General features: G+C 48.1%; 1 protein-coding gene across 8 annotated transcripts in view; it reads left to right on the plus strand.

Annotated features, from left to right (window-relative positions):
• TSNARE1 (t-SNARE domain containing 1) overlaps positions 1–17,469 on the plus strand; it is a 325,772-nt gene that overhangs the window by 40,861 nt on the left and 267,442 nt on the right. For 4 of the 8 annotated variants that reach the window (XM_077351363.1, XM_077351372.1, XM_077351367.1 and 1 more), the window contains one exon: positions 5,868–5,953. The gene's annotated coding sequence lies outside the window, so the exon portion shown is untranslated. Of the gene's footprint in view, positions 1–5,867; positions 5,954–10,521; positions 10,572–12,773; positions 17,095–17,469 lie in introns of those variants that run through there. The other 4 variants (XM_077351364.1, XM_077351365.1, XM_077351366.1 and 1 more) reach the window with 2 other exon arrangements.

Here is a 17,469-nt window from a genome sequence, read left to right on the forward strand (position 1 = left end):
CTCAAGATGGTCTGGATCCATCTAGTCCAGCTTCTTGTCTCACATAGTGGGGAACCAGTTTCTCTGGACAGCCACCCACAGGGCGTAGAAGCGGAGGCCTTTGTAAGGATATCAGAAGAGCCCTGCTGGGTCAGACCAGTGGTCCATCTAGTCCAGCTTCCTGTCTCACACAGTGGTCAACCAGTTCTTGTGGAGGGCCAACAATAGGACACAGAGGCTGAGGCCTCCGTAAGAAGAGAAGAAGAGCCCTGCTGGATCAGACCAATGGTCCATCTAGTTCAGCTTCCTGTCACAACAATGGCTAACCAGTTCCTCTGGATGACAAGCCCTGGGGCATAGAGGCCGAGGCCTTCTCGATATTACCTCTTGGTGTTGACATTTAGAAGTTGACTACCTCTGAATGTGGAGATTCCCTTGGGTCACCACTGGCTGGCCTATCTTCCATGAGTCTGCCTGATTGAAGCCTTCTATGCCTATGATCATCACTACATCCTCTGGCAGTGAATACCCATGTGGTGGATCCCAAGTTCAATCCTTTCGATCTCTGGGTAGAAGGATCTCAAGTAGGAAGTGATGGGAAAGATTTTCTCTTCTACTGTGGCTCAGTGGTAGAGCATCTGCTTGGCATTCAGAAGGTCCCAAGTTCAATCCCTGGTATCTCCAGTTAAAAGGACCAGAAGGCAGTGATGGGAAAAGATCTTGGAGATGCTGGAGAGCCACTGCTAGTCTGAGTTGACAATACAGACGTTGGACCAGGGTTCTGACTCAGCAATCTGCTCTCCTTGTGCGCTTGGTCTCCAAGTGAAGAACGGGATAATGCTGGCTTATTTCCATAACTTGGCAAATCCCCTCCATCGCAGAGCGTTTTCACTTGCTCGGCTTAACGCCTTTCCATCTAAAGTATTACAAGGGAGATTTGCCAAGATCCCCTTCGAAACAGTAGCCTCATCGGCAACGTGTGGACAGGAAGAGGGAGATTTATATAAGCCGGGAAACCATGGATGGGGTACAGACTTTCTTCAGATGATTCTCCAAGCCATTTTGAGGAGGAGGAGGAGAAGGAGGAGGAGGAATGAGTCTTCTGTGTTCCTTCTGTCCTCATCAGTTCCCTCTTCGTTTGGTCATCAGAATTAATCATACTTTGTGTCTAATTGGAGATGCCAGTGATTGAACTCAGAACTCTCTGAATGGAAAATATGTGTTTTACCACTAAGCCACAGGTGAAATGGGAATCTGTAGTTAACACTTGCCCTCTGTGGCTTTCATCCTTTCTGCGGTGATTACATGGGCATCGGAAATGCACTGCTGGATCAGACCAAAGGTCCATTTTCTCTAGCCTGCTGTCTCACACAGAGGCCAACCAGTTCCTCTGGATGAGCAACAACAGGACAGAGGGGCCGAGGACTTCCCCTTGTAAGAAGAGTCCTGCTGGATCAGACCAGCGAGGGTCCATCTTATCCAGCATCCTGCCTCACACTTTCTCAACGTTTTTATCATTGAGAAACCCCCAAAACATCCTTCAGGCTTTGAGAAACCCCAGAAGCTGAATATAGTTGGGAAGCAGAGCTGTGGTCACGCCCACCCAGTGCCCCTCCCCTTTCCCACCCCCTACAGGCCCATCATTGGCCATTTTGGAAGAGAGGGGGCAAGTTGATATGACCATATATGATCACCCAATAAAAATAATTTTATTAAAAATAATGAATTAACTCCCACCCATTCGGGCAACCCTTCCAGGACCATCAAGAAAACCCAGGGTTTTACGAACCCCAGGTTGAGAAAGCCTGCTCAAGAACAACAATAACAACTTTATTTTTATAGGCCACTTTTCCTGGTTGGCTCAGTAGGGCAAAGAAGGGCCTTTCCCAACAGCTGTTACATGAGATCTTCTCACTGGGAGCTACAAGGGGTTGAACCTGAGACCTTCTGTTCCTGGAACAGATGCCTGGCCATTCTGCCATTGCTCCAATCTAAGTGATGTCTGGTGTGTACATCTATGTCCCCCAACCCCACTGGACCTATGTTCCCCAACCCCACTGCCCTCCCAAAACATTTGGCAAGGGCGTCCCGTCCCTATCTCTGACTGATTCAGAATCTGATGTGCCCTTTTTTCAAAGAAGTGGCTCTGGGTGGAGGGGGGGGGAGTTCCATTTGATGGTTTGAGTGTTAAATTAGAGCCCCGTCTCATCTGGCTTGATGGATTTTTTAAAAATGCCGTTGACCCTGACTTTCTGTCCCAGCTAATTATATTAAACGCCATTTGCATGCTGACTTGAGAGTTTAAGAGGGGTCTCTCTAGGTTGGATGCGTATTCAAGCTGGAAATGACAGCTGGGGGTCATAGCAGCGCTGGACAAGTGGCAATTACACCGCTAAAAGGGCCACGCCATGTTTTCCTGGTAACAGGAACGGCTGCCCTGACCTCTGCTTTCAAGGTTTGACCGTACGTCCACGGGCGTCTCTTAACCGCATTAGTGGGGGAATTGGCATGGTGCGCGACAGCCATCTTTGAGCATCAGGAGGGCAAAGTGGCGAAGATTAATCCATCATCTTGTCTGTGGCTTAGCAACGCCAACTTTTTGACATGGCCCGGGAATCTCTTCCTCCCTGACTCTTTGGCCTTGCTGAAGAGGAAACTAGGGGAACAGAATTCACCCGGCTGATATTCAAGGAAAAACAAAACAAGGGTCTCTCTTGGATTGCGGGATGGGCCATGGACGGGATAGGGAGCGTTAATGCAGGGTGAAGAACCAACTCTTCAATTGCTGCTTCTCAGACTCGACTTCACTTAGTTTGAAAGAGGTTGATCAAATTATGCATGAGGTAGAGATGGTTGACAGAGAAGGAGCTCCCTTCTTCAGATAGAACATGGCAGATGGCTGTGTGAGTCTTCCTGGAGGAGCAGAAAAGACCCAGAGAAACCTCAAGGCTTTTCCTTGCATGGTAGAGGAGAAGATTTGAATCCTGGGTGTAGTCTTCACGGGGCTTTTTACCCACTCCTAACTCAAATAGAGCCCTCCTGTCTACACTGAATTTGATTTCCATTTTGATTTGGGGCGTTTTAAATTTTCCCTACCTTTCCCCTGCGATATTCAGAAGTGGATATAAGCCTCGATATTTGAAAAATTGCCATCAGTAAGTGTGCAGATTTCTGCTTTTTGCGAATTAACTTCCTTCTCTGTGCCTCGTAGCAAAGCAGTCTTCCCTGATTGGCCAGGGCGTCATTTCAAAGACTTCCTGGTTCCCAGTTGCAAAGCTTGTCTTAAAGTGACTGCACTCCAGAAGCTCTAACTTCTCTCAGCAGAGATTTGCCTCTTGGGTTTATTCCTCTTCACACGCCTCCACACACCCTTATTCAAGAAAAGAAATAGACTCTTGCTGTGTTTGGGCTTTCATCCCCTCTCTGAGCTTCCCCAATAGAGTGCAGTCTGTTTCAATTGGGGGGGGGGGGAATAGAGGAAGACCTGAGTTCAAATCGATCTGAATTCAGCAGGATCCACAACAGGAAAAAAAAACAGAATCAGCCCTAGTCTACCAGATGTTTGCCTCATACTCTACTCCAGGGGTAGTCAAACTGCGGCCCTCCAGATGTCCATGGACTACAATTCCCATGAGCCCCTGCCAGCTTTCGCTGGCAGGGGCTCATGGGAATTGTAGTCCATGGACATCTGGAGGGGCTGCAGTTTGACTACCCCTGCTTCACTACTCTACAAGTGACTCCCCCCCCCCCAGTGAATCCCTGCTAGAGGTAGCTGTGTGGGAAATTAAGTCCAGGCATACCAAATGGATTAAATTCGGCATTCTCTTCTGGTTTGGCAGGACTTCTACTGTTTATTCCTCCACATAATGTAAAACTCCCGGGGTTTAATGCCCCAGCATCTTCCACCAAGATACCAGCAGGAGGTCTCTCAAATCCGGAGTGTCTTTCAGAATGGCTGTGAGGTTTTTAGCGGAAAGTTGACCCCATGGTTATAATTGCCGGATTCCTCCAGAAGACATTGAACAATTGTCGCATTGTGCATCTCTTTCGCCGGTTTTCACGGTTTATTTCTGTATGAGGGTTAAAGGCCGGCTACCTTGCAGAGGGCTTTGAGTATGGGGTGGGAGAGCTAAGGATCGTTAGCGCTGTTATGACTTAATTGGATTAATCAGCAGATAAATCGGCTCCAGCTCCGCTTGATTAATTAGGCAGCAGTGGAGATGTGCTTCTTTATTTATGAATAAAATAAAAGTTTCTGCATGCGCCTCGAATAGGGAGCAGGAAGCAGAGTTGCCCTTTGTAAATGCAACGTTGTATGTCACATTTTCCTCAGTATTTGAGAAGGATAAATGATATGTCATCCCCCCCCAAAAGCCTCAAATCAACATCTTTGACTATTAATAGCAATGCTTTCTGATTACATCTGCAAATATTTTAAACAAATAAAGCATTTAACATGCAATATCCTGTCACCCTTACAATAACCCTGTAAGGTAAACCAGGATTTCACAATCCCCATAAAATAGCCCCAGAAAAAGGAGAAGAGCTGTTTGTTTTTTTTGTACCCTTACTTTTTAACTACCTGAAAAAGTCCTAAAGCATCTGACAAACACACTTCCCTTCTCACAGGCATACCCTGTGTGGCAGGTGGAGCTGAGAGAGCTCTGAGAGAACTGTTCTGTGACAATGGCACTAAGAGACCTGGGATTGGCCCAAGGGGATCTGGCTGGCTGCATGTGGAGGAGGAGTAGGGCATCAAACCCGGTTCTTCAGGGGTAGTCAACCTGTGGTCCTCCAGATGTTCATGGACTACAATTCCCATGAGCTCCTGCCAGCATTTGTTGGCAGGGGCTCATGGGAATTGTAGTCCACGGACATCTGGAGGACCACAGGTTGACTACCCCTGGATTAGAGGATTCTGCTCTTAACCACAACACTATGCGGATGAGTCAAAACATTTATTTATTATTATATTTGTATACCGCCCTCCCCGGAGACACAGGGTGGTTTACATAGAACGCATGAACATGTCTAGTCAGAGTCATTAATGGTCGTTTTTGGTTTTGCCCAATTTGATTCTTAATTATAATAAATACACAAATCTTTTTGTTTTATCTGTCAGTATTGAATGGTTTCCACTGGACTAGCAGAATTATTGGGCCTGTACATATCTTAACCTTCCGGTGCGTACTTCAATTTAATTTGGGTTGGCCTTCCCCTTGCCCCAAGGCTCCTTTCTTTCATTTGAGATCTGGGGAAACTAGGTCTGAATCCCCACTTCTGTCATGGAATGCTGCTGGGTGACCTTGGGCTAGACACAGCCTCTCCACCTAACCCACCTCACAGGGCTGTCGTGAGGATAAAATAGGGACCAAAATATGTTGCTTGGAGTCCTTGCAGTTGAGAAAGGAGAGATTGAAATATAAGCTTAAATAAATCAATGTATCTTTAACTGTATTAAATTGTGAGTGTTTGAGTGGTTTTAAGAATAGTTTGACAAATGTCAGGGCATGATTCCCTCCCTCCCTCTTATTGAGGATTTGCATAAATCAAATATTTATGCTCCTCTTCCATCTCCTTCTAATTCTGATAATTGCAGTAAAAAATATAGAATGAGAAAGAAATGTATGAGATCACAAAAATAGTGATTTTTTTTCACTCTCTCCCATATCTGTAGTTTAATTTAATTTAAAGCATTTATTAGCCACTTTCCCCCTGATGTTGCTCAAGGTGGGTTACAATGCAAAATTGACCTAAAATGCTGAAATGCATAAAGCATGCCCCAGGGCCTCAAATCACCATTTCCAGCCGCTTATTAGGGGGTGGGGGACCTAAATGGATTGAATGGTGAAGTTGCTATTTCTGAATTACATCTCTTTACATCGTAGGTCGGAGAAGCGTCTGATCTGCCCGGGATAACGGGATTTGAGGACACATCCAGTGAGAAACCTGCTGAATCTTATTTTGACACAAGGTAAATTGCTGTGCAAAACGTCTTGTTCTGTGACCTGCAAAATGCTTGACAAGACAGATCACGGGGTGTTTGTACCTTTATCACCCCTCGTCTTTTAGAGGAGGCGTCTTCCATTTTCTTCCCAGTTCCACTTATTTTAATCGTCACCCTGTCATTTTTGGCGGGTTCAAGTGAGATGCGTTTACCGGACGGAAACCTGATTTCCCGCCCTTGTGTTAGCAGTGGGATGGGAAGTGGATGGTGTCCTTTAAACCCTCTCCCCCTTTAAGATGCTTCGATCTTGAGAAGTTAATCAGATTGCCAACCTTCTGGCGGGGCCTGGAGACTTCAGGGAATTAAAGCTGATCTCCAGACTGCAGGGATCAGTTCTCCGGGAGAAAAGGTTCCCAGGTGGGTCCTACCTAAGAACATCAGAAGAGCCCTCCTGGATCAGACCCGTGGTCCATCTAGTTCAGCACCCTATCTCATATAGAGGCCAACCACAATGGGCCATAGATGCTGAGGTCTTCCTAAGAACATCAGAAAAGTCCCTGCTGTCTCTGATCAATATTTGGCCAGGGAGACCAAGCCCCAGCGATCCATGCAACAATCATCTTCAGGATGGATTACTGTAACCTGCTCTACATAGGGCTACCCTTGGCCTTGACTAGCCAGGTGCACCCAACCCCACTCAAGATCTTTCAGTTTTGGCCTGAATAGATTCAGGCTGAATCCAAAGCTAGGGTTGTGCGTGGTGTCCTCCGAATCGGCCTCTCCGGGCCGCTGCAGCCAGCACCTCAACATGAGGGGGAGGGTGCACGGCCTGAAATTGCTGTTATTTTGGGTCCTGCTCCTAAGTGTAGATTTTGTGATCCACCTCTGCATTTCTAGAGCATCAGTCTCAGGGCTGAGAGGAACAAAAGTGGAATTTGAACACCCCGGGGTAGAATCTCATTCTATGTCCCTCCTTTCCTATAAAATTATACTCAAAGGGACGATAATTCTGTCGAAAGCTGCCTTTGAACGAACGTCTGTGGAATTTCTATGGGGCCTGTAAGCCTGCGAGTTTCACAGTTGGGTTTAATTTAGGCCTGTTTAAATTTGCACCTATATAGTGTAACGATGCCAGAAATGGCTGGTTGGTTGAAGGGGGTCGAAGGCTTGCGTCTTGCCTCGATTCTAGCATGGACTCGTCTCAGTGTTTTGTGTATTCAAATTTGATCCAATGAGGCAGTATACTGGCAATTTCATCCGTATTAACCTGCAATTGACAGGTAAATTATTCCCCGGCAAGGAGAGTTCAGGTTTGTTAATCTCGGCGAGCTAGAGGCCGGTCACATTTCGGTAATTTACAACTCTATATTTAGCGGCAATTCTTTTTTAATATTATATTTTATTGATGTATTTTTCTCGCGTGAGGTTGGATAAATTTGGTTAATATCTGTCAATAGAGCTATGCTGAGTTTTGCGGTCGGGACTGAAAGGTTGATGGCTTGCAATTCAGACAGTGAGAATTCAAAAGCCAGCCGGGGCTGAGGGACTTGTTCCAGCCTGCCCCTGGCAGTCACAATAATAAGCCAAGGTGAACTTTGCGGCTTTGTGGACTTGCTGGTCTGGAGTGGTGAGACTTCCACGGGTCCAGCTTCCTTTGGGTGAGAGAAGCAGGGCGGTTTGAGAGCCAGTTTGGTGTCGTGGTTAGGAGTGCGGACTTCTAATCTGGCATGCCGGGTTCGATTCTGCACTCCCCCATATGCAGCCAGCTGGGTGACCTTGGGCTCGTCATGGCACTGATAAAACTGTTCTGACTGAGCAGGAATCTCAGGGCACTCTCAGCCTCCCCTCCCTCACAGGGTGTCTGTTGCGGGGAGAGGAAAGGGAAGGCAAATGTAAGCCACTTGGAGAGTCCTTTGGGGAGAGAAAAGCAGCATAGAAGAACCAACTCTTCTTCTTCTTCAGTAATATCAGGGCTCTCTCAGCCTCACCCACCTCACAGGGTGTCTGTTGTGGGGAGAGGAAAGGGAAGGCGAATTTAAGCCACTTGGAGAGACCTTTGGGGAGAGAAAAGCAGCATAGAAGAACCAACTCTTCTTCTTCTTCAGTGATATCAGGGCTCTCTCAGCCTCTCCTCCCTTACAGGGTGTCTGTTGTGGGGAGAGGAAAGGGAAGGCGACTGGAAGCTGCTTTGAGCCTCCTTCAGGTAGAGAAAAGCGGCATCTAAGAACCAACTCTTCCTCTTCTTCAATAATATTAGGGCTTTCTCAGCCTCACCCACCCCACAGGGTGTCTGTTGTGGGGAGAGGAAGGGAAGGTGATTGCAAACCGCTTTGAGACTCCTTCGGGCAGAGAAAAGCGGCATAAAGAACCAACTCCTCCTCCACCTCTTCCTCCTCCTTCTTCTGGTTTTAAAATATTTTAAATTTTAAATTTTATAACTGTTTATAAATTTGTTTAGAGTCCAGTAATACCTTTAAGACCCACAAAGATTTATTCAAGGCGTGAGCTTTCGAGTGCTTGCCTTGAATGGATCTTTGTTGGTCTTAAAGGTGCTCCTGGACTCTGTTTTTCTTGTGCTGTTTCAGAGCAACACAGCGACCCCCTAGAATCTAAAAATTTATTGTATATGTTTTTATGTAAGCCGCCTCCAACCGGCAATGCCGGAAGGGGTGGGATGCAAATCCAAAAGTACAAATAAATAAAGCAAGGAAATGCAGCTCTACAAACACATAGCCCAACTAGCAATCTTGTACAGGGCACAAAGATGTACAATTGCCGCATGAAAGAAGGAACTCGAGCGGTACAAGCAGGCAGCATAGCTAGAGATCCCACATGGCAGCCTCTCTCAATGTTTTTGCCACTGAGAAACTCCTGAGAAACCCCAGAAGTGGACTGCTCATGCTGAATATGCCATGTAAATGCCCACCTGGGGCCCTCCCCACCCCCTCCAGGCCCATATATGGTCATAGTAAAGGTAAAGGTCTCCCCTGTGCAAGCACCGAGTCATGTCTGACCCTTGGGGTGACGCCCTCCAGCGTTTTCTTGGCAGACTCAATACGGGGTGGTTTGCCATTCTCTTCCCCAGTCATTACCGTTTATTCCCCAGCAAGCTGGGTACTCATTTTACCGACCTTGGAAGGATGGAAGGCTGAGTCAACCTTGAGCCGGCTGATGGGATCGAACTCCCAGCCTCATGGGCAGAGCTTCAGACGGCATGTCGGCTGCCTTTCCACCCTGCGCCACAAGAGGATCTCTATGGATCTCTAACGTTTTACGATTTTTAAAAAAAAACGTTAAAAATTAATTAATGCCCATCTGTCTGGGAAACCCTTCCAGGGCCCTCAAGAAAGCCTGCTACAGTGGTACAGACAGAGATAGGATTGCAAATAGAGGGAAAGAATGTCACACTACAAGCAGGGAGCGTTCCTAGCAATTCTAGAGTTGTCGGGATTTGAACCTCAGACCTTTCACATGCTAAGCAGAGGCTCTTCCACTGAGCTGCAGCCCCTCCTGTTGGAGAAATTCTCATATCAGGGACAGTCGTGGATCAGCTCCTCTGTCAAAGCTTTTCTTGGTTCGGCTCAAGTTATTTAAGAAGAGCCTGGTGGGAGAATGCAGAAGCAGGGTTGGCTAACTTGGATCTTAGTCTGTTAAAAAAACCCCAAAAAACAAAAGCTGATTTATAATTCAAAAGATCTAGGACAGTCATCCAGCCTTGGTTGGGTGATCTAAAAACAAGATTGTTCCCTGTTCTTGTGAGGGTGGGGGAATAGCTTCAGGATGCCAAACACAACGAGTTCCCTGTTTTCCGTTTGAGCGGAAATAGCTTAGCATCTGTTTAGGTCCATCTCTGAGTAACGGGGTCTCTCTCCTGTGATTACCCGGACCCTTCCAACGTACAACGTGTAGGTGGGAGATAAAGAACGTCTGTCATGTCTAAACTGTCAGGGATTCCAAAATTCTTAGCCATTGTGCTATGCACAAATGAAACCTTTCGCAGAACAGAAATATACCTCACCCCTGTTGGCGTGTGGTTTTCTGGTGGCAAGGTGCGGCCGAGGTAATTTTAGGTGGTCTGGATTTGAACTCAGATCTGGCACATTGCACTGGGCCTTAGAGTTGCCGGCTCCATTTTGGAAACTACAGAGAGATTTTGGGAGTGGCGGAGGAGGAGGGAGGGGCTTAGGAAGGGGAGGGGCCTCAGTGGAGCATAATGCCTTAGGATGCACTCTCCAAAGCAGCCGTGTCCTCCATGATATAGGCTAGATATCAGGAAAAAAAATTTCACAGAGTAGTTCAGCAGTGGAATAGGCTGCCTAAGGAGGTGGTGAGCTCCCCCTCACTGGCAGTCTTCAAGCAAAGGTTGGATACACACTTTTCTTGGATGCTTTAGGGTGCTTAGGGCTGATCCTGCGTTGAGCAGGGGGTTGGACTAGATGGCCTGTATGGCCTCGTCCAACTCTATGATTCTATGATTCTATGATTCTATGATTCTATGATTCTATGATTCTATGATTCTATGATTCTATGATTCTATGATTCTATGATTCTATGAACTGGCTTCTAATCGCCTTCCCTTCCTCTCCCCACAACAGACTCCCTGTGAAGTAGGTGGGACTGAGAGAGCTACTGACAAGACTTCTGGGTAAGAACATCACTATCAGGACTGTGTCTAGCCCAGGGTCACCCAGATGGCTGTGTATGAAGCATGGAATCAGACCAAGTCTGCCTGATTATAAACCACCGTTCGTAAATACTATGCCATTTAGGCTCTCAAATCAAATCTCCAGTGGCCAATCTAAAGCCCTGGTGGGTACCAACCCTCACCCCCCTTTTGGGGAACCACAAGGAAGGTGTCAAAGAATGCCTGAGGGCGCTCAGGGGGCTCCTAAAATGCTCAATGCACTTCATGCTGGTTGCAAACCACGATCAAAAATATACTTGCAAACTCTGAAATGATTCCACGTCCGTCCCCCTCCCCCTCCCCTTTGCCTTGCTTGGGAAATGGGAAACAATTTTGGATCTTTTTCTCCTCTCGTGCCGTTCTGCTCTTTAACTGAAGTGTGGCAGGGTTAAAAAAAAAGAAGAAGCTCTTTTTGTTCCAATTCCATCTCAGAGGCACTTGATGGCTTTCTGGATCTGTCACACTCTTAAATCAAACTTGACACTGTGATATAACAGGGCGTGTTAAGTATATAATGGTGTCAGGTGTGGATTTGTAGCACAAATGGTCTAGTTGCCATTAATAATAATTTTGTTTTATAACTCAATGTAAGCCTCGGATTGAATTGTGCTTTTCCCTGTTTAGGGTAATTTTTCTCCAGCATTAAATAAACAAACAAACAAACAAACAAATAATAAAACTTTGGATGTCTTAAGTCTGCTTTCTTGTTCAGGACCAGGGATGTGTGACTCAGCTTGGCTCACTGAAGCCTGAAACGTCATGTAGGCTGGCCTTGAACTTATTGCCTTGGGCTGTGGTGATCACCAAGGTGTCTGAGCCAAGGCACACATCCCTATTCAGGACTTCCCCTCCACCTTCCACCCCCCTCCCCGCCCCGGTCACAGTTGACCTCCTGAGAGCCAGTTTGGTGCAGTGGTTAGGAGTGCGGACTTCTAATCTGGCATGCCAGGTTCGATTCTGCGATTCTCCCCCACATGCAGCCAGCTGGGTGACCTTGGGCTCGCCACGGCACTGATAAAACTGTTCTGACCGAGCAGTGATATCAGGGCTCTCTCAGCCTCACCCACCCCACAGGGGGTCTGTTGTGGGGAGAGGAAAGGGAAGGCGACTGTAAGCCACTTTGAGACTCCTTTGGGAAGAGAAAAGCGGCATAGAAGAACCAACTCTTCTTCTTCTTCTATAGCAAGAGGGTGTGCATTCGGTTCATCCAAGCTGGACCCCTCCCCTTGAAAAAGCATTTATTGGTATTTCTTTGCGTTTTTTCTAAGCCACCGGAATTAGAATTCAGAAATGGCGGTAAAGACCAGTGTTTTTCAGGTCCAACATATCTAAATCTGGACAACCCCCCCCTTTTTTTCTTGCGTACCTGATGATGGCCTTGCAGAACAAGAGATGTTCAGAGGTATTGTGCCATTACGTCCCTTTGCACAACGATCCTGGCCTTCCCCAGCAGGCTCTGATCCAAAAACTGACCAGGATAGACAGTGCCATATCAAGGGTGAGCCCCAGCCATGGCGGCCGCTGGAGAGCACCAAAGGTGAGCTGGTGGCAGAGTGGCAGGGCAGCCCCCGAGGCAGCAGCCAGGGAGGAGGACGAGGAAGAGCGGCGGCCCGGTACCGGCTGATCTGCGGACCGGTACCGGTCTCTGGACCGGGGGCTGGGGACCTCTGATGTAGAGGATGGAGCAGAGTTTTTCTCTCTTGCCCCGGAGGGACGGACCAGAACCAATGGGATGAAATTAATGCAAAAGAAATTCCGTCTAAACCTCCGGAAGAAGTTCCTGACAGTCAGAGCAGTTTCTCAGAGGAACAGGCTTCCTCGGGACGGGGTGGGTTCTCCATCTTTGGAGAGTTTTAAGCAGAGGCTGGATAGAAATCTGACGGAGAGGCTGATTCTGTGAAGGCTCAAGGGGGTGGCAGGTTCCAGTGGATGAGCGAGAGGGTGGTGAGTGTCCTGCACAGTGCAGGGGGTTGGACTAGATGACCCAAGATAACCCCTCCAACTCTGTTGTTTCATGATTCTATGAGGCTGAGTGAGCTCTGAGAGAGCTGTGAGTGGCCTAAGATCACCTAGTTGGCTGCATGTGGAGGAGGAGTGGGGGATCAAACACAGTTCTCCAAATCAGAGCCTGCTGCTCTTTAACCATTACACCACACTGGTTCTCTTAAAATACTTGCCAGGTGTGGGGGAGCTGTCATGGAGTACCACACTGAGGACCCCTCCCATAGTGTGTTATTTGCTTTGACTGAAGCGCCATTTTGTGCTAAAACCACCATAAGTGTTGATGTACGGAGTACAAAGAGCTGCCTTTTCTTGTCCCAAACGAAAGGAGATTGTCCTACCCCAAAACTGCTGTGCTTGATGTGCCATGCTCGCCCCCCCCACTTCCATTTGTCTTCTTCCTGGCTCGCCTGATGTTCTCCTTGCTCGTTGACCCGGAGCCCTTCTCCGAAATTATCTCCTGCAGTGGTCCCCCAATTCCCATGTAAACGCTAGCATTTCCATTCAGCCTTCGCCAAAAGGAGCCGGAAGATTAAGGAAGCAAAAAAAGGAAGAAGAAAGAAAACTCTAATCAGTTTTTAAACATCCAAGTTCATTACGAGACCTCATCATTACTGCAAGGGGAGGCAGAGGGGGGTTTGCAGAGAGCAACTTAGGGAGAACGGACGTGCTTTGCATGAGCACCATCTTGGTGGGTTCCCGGAATCCCCAGATCTGGGAAGCGTTTGAGTTGCTGAAGACACGATTGATTAGAAGGATCATTAGTCTGGCGTGAGACAGGCCGGCCTCATGTCCTTGGGTCTTGGATGGGAGCCACTAAACGCAGGAGTCGCAGCATGGCACGGTATGGGATTTAGCCTCTTGCCAGAGGACGGGGTGGTGGCTTTAAAAGGAGATTGGGCAGAGTCGTGGAGGGGGAGATGTATTGGTGGCAACTGGCCATGGGGACTGAAGGGAACCGCCCTGTTCCGAATGGTGAACCTCTGGAATCCAGGGCCTGGAGGCAAGGTCAAGGGAAGGTCTCGACCTCCATGCTCTGTCATTGGACCTCTAGTAGGGCTGCTTGACCACTGTGTGAGACAGGAGGCTGGACTAGATGGACCCCTGGTCTGATCCAGCAGAGCTCTTCTCATGCGCGTATCAGGGGAAGGCTTTGGCCTGTATGCCATGTTGCTGGCCGGTCACAGGAACTGGTTGGCCAGTGGTGATCTAGCAGGGCTCTTCTTAGGTTCTCATGAAGGCCACAGCCTCGCTGCCCTGTGGCTGGATCTCCAGAGGAACTGGCTGGCCACTGTCTGAGACAAAATTTTGGAAGAGCTGGACCACTAGTCTAATCCACAAGGGCTCTTCTGATGTGTTTATCAGGGAAAGGTCTCGAATTCTACGCCTTGTTGGTCCTCCAGAGGAACTGTGAGACAAGATGCTGGGTTAGATGGACCCCCGGTCGGTTCCATCAGGGCTCTTCTTATGCTCTCAACTGTCTCCCTAGGAATTAATTAACAGTGTGAATTTGCATGTTCCTGAGTACATAAACGAAGTATGCCTCTACTCACAGAATCCGAAGTTAGGGGAATGCCGCTCTCTAAGTGTGCCTTCTGTCCAAGAGTTTGGCAGCGTCTTCTTCGCAACCCTATGATTTTGTTCAAAATGCCACGACAACAAATGTTCCGCCAACCCTTTTACCTTTCCTTTCCTCCAAAGTCCTTGGAACAACTGCTGAAAGAAAAAAAGAAGCCATTGTAAATATTCAAAGGAAGGGAGCCGAAGTCACTCCTGGAACATTTTTGTGGGTTTCAAATGCCTTTCGAAATGCGAAGGGTGAGTTAAGGACTGCAATCAAGCTGTAGAAGATGTGCGCTTGTGTGTCTGTCCATCTTCCTTAATGAAACAAGCACATTGAAGTTTCGACTAAAGTCTGGCCCCGTGGGAGTCTGAGGAACGGCTTATTCTGCAAAAGGTACCGAAAGGTCAGGATTCCAAGGGGGCCTGCAGGATCAAAAAGGCTGGGGACCCTTGGGAGAGACTTTGTCAGGGACAACTGGTGACCTGAATGAAACTGGAAGTGGATGTTCAGATCAAGGCCCAGTCCTACAAAGGGCAGCGAATGTGTCTTTGGGCCCTTTGTCCAAGAAGAGTCTCCAGAGTTTGACATGAAGAAGAAGAAGAAGAAGAAGAAGAAGAAGAAGAAGAAGAAGAAGAAGAAGAAGAAGAAGGAAGAGGAGGAGGAGGAGGTGATGATGATGATGATGATGATGATGATTTTTGTACCCCACTTTTTACATCCTAGTGTAAGCCATCCTCAAGGTGGCTTACAATCGCCTCCCTTTCCTCTCCCTACAACAGACGCCCTATGAAGTAGGTGAAGTTGAGAGGGTTCTGAGAGAACTGCAACTGGCCCAAGGCCATCCAGCTGGCTGCACGTGGAGCCGGGGGGAATCAGACCCAGTTCTCCAGATTACAGGCTGTCCCTTTTAACCACGACACCACGCTGGCTCACGGGCGAGAGTTTTCCAATAACTAGTGCCGGGCCTGGGCACGGTGACCCTCCCCGCCTCCCCCGCCCCCCGCATTCTGAGAGCCTGTTACGCTCAGCTAATTGTGCGTGTTGCTCCGTCAAGCTGGTAATTTATTTTGATTATTTGCGTCGGTGGCCTTGTGAAGGTGGCTATTTATAATTTGTAGGGTGCCATTCACGTCCTTCACGTTTTTTTGTGGAGACAAGGAATTGCATTATCTGCTTTGAGAAGCTACAGGTCTAGCCTAGTGAATTTGTGTCAGGGTCGGAAGGAACCACCCGACCTGGATGTCCCTGGCTAGCCAGCTCTCATGAGATCTTGAAGCTTCAGCTAGGTCAGCCCTGGTTCATGCTTGGTCGGGCGACCTCCAAGGAAGTCCGGGGTGAGGAAACGACAAAGCACCTCCAAACATCTCCTGCCTTGAATCCCTTATGGCAGCCTTTCTCAACTTTTTTACTGTCAAGAAGCCCCTGAAACCTTCTCCAGGCTTCGAGAAACCCCAGAAGTGGCGCCATCGTGCAGAATACGGTTGGGAAGCAGAGCTGTGGACACACCCACCCTGTTTCTTCTTCTTTCACCATTCTCTGTTAGGTTCGTGGTGGTTACGAATTGGGCCCCGTGGTATGATTTCTTCCGTCAAGGTCCCCCTTCCTTTCTACCTCTATCTTAATGCTCAATAAGGCTTTGAGACCTTTTTTTTTTTATTTTGCTCTCCCCCCCTTAGCAGGTTGTCTGATTTCAGCAGCATTAATGCAAGTGAGCGTCTAATCTCGGCCGAATGATCCTCAGACTGTTCTGATTCTCCCTTTATCACGGCAAGACCTTGCAGAGTCCTTCGTCTTTGTTCTTGCTAAAGTGTGTATTGAAACCCAATCAACCGTGCCGCCACCCGGCTGCTGAGTGACTGCAGAGTTTGAGCTGGGTGACTTGGCCGTACCTCGGGAAGCACAGCTGTCACTTGATGGTAGGGCGCTGGCCGTGATCCTCCATGTTTTGGAATTCACATTGGGAGGAAACTTTCCCCCTGTTTGGAAAACAGCAAGTGTGTAGTAACACCTTAAAGACTAGCATGAGTTTTTTTTGACTCACAGCTTACTTCTTCACATACCGCCGTATCTGAAGAAGGGAGCCGTGACTCATGGCAGCTCCTCTCCTGCCACAAATGTTGTCTGTCTTGAAGGTGCTTCCAGACTCTGGCTCTTTTCTCCTGCTTCAGACAGACCAACATGGCCACCCATCTTGTTCTGTCAGAAAAAGTGAGCAGAGACCCACAAAAGCTACTCCCTTGCCACAAAGGTAGTTAGTCTACCAGGGTTGGCCAGACTGTGGCTCTCCAGCTGCCCATGGACTACAATTCCCATGAGCGCCTGCTAATTGAGGCCGTGGCAGGGGCTCAGGGGAATTATAGTCCATGGACATCAGGAGAGTCACAGTTCGGCCGCCCTGACTCTTTTCTGCTGCCGCAGACAGTTTAACACAGCCACCCATCTTGCTCTATCTGAAGAAGGGACTCACAAAAGATCTCGCCCTGCTATGAATGTTGCTAGTCTTTTAAGTTGCTCCTGGAATCTGGCTCTTTTCTGCTGTGCCAGACAGACTAATCTGGCTACTCATCTTGATCTTTCGAATACAGAGTACATGCACTCAAAAACTCACACATTGCATGAATCTTTGTTGGTTCCAGATTAGGAACTACTGCTCCTAACCATTACATCAAGCGTACTTTTAACTGTATTTTAAATGATTTAAATGTTCTAGAGAACCAGTTTGGTGTTGTGGTTAAGAATGGCAGCCTCTAATCTAGAGAGCCAGTCTCCATTCCCCACTCCTCTTCCACGTACAGCCAACTGGGTGACCTTGGAACTGTCACAGTTCCATCAGGGCTCTCTCAGCCCCGCCTACCTCACAGGGTGTCTTGTTGGGAGAAGAAGGAAAGACAATTGTAAGCCGCTCTGAGGCTCCTTCAGGTAATAAAAAGCGGGGTACAAAACACGGGTTTTCCTTCAGGTTATTTACGTTGGGCACCTTTTTGATCCTGATTGGCTGGGAAGGGGGCCTAAAAATGTAGTCCAGAGATCAGTTGCAGTTCAGGGACCTCTCCAGATCCCACCTAGAGTGGGCTGTTTTCTCCTCCACCATATAGATTCACAGCCCAGAAGGCCTCACCCTCCGTGCCTGATTTGCTCAACAGCCATGGTGTGGAGAAGACACACTTCTGAGCATCAAGAACGCTGGCTCAGGCGACTCGCTGTATCTGCGAACGTTTCCCTCCATGCCTGTTCCTGAGAAGCAGCCTGCTTAATATCCATTGCCAAAAATACTACCAGGCCCACGCTCCCAGC

The sequence above is a fragment of the Paroedura picta genome, chromosome 9 (assembly GCF_049243985.1).
Source record: "Paroedura picta isolate Pp20150507F chromosome 9, Ppicta_v3.0, whole genome shotgun sequence".
Lineage (NCBI taxonomy): Eukaryota > Metazoa > Chordata > Lepidosauria > Squamata > Gekkonidae > Paroedura > Paroedura picta.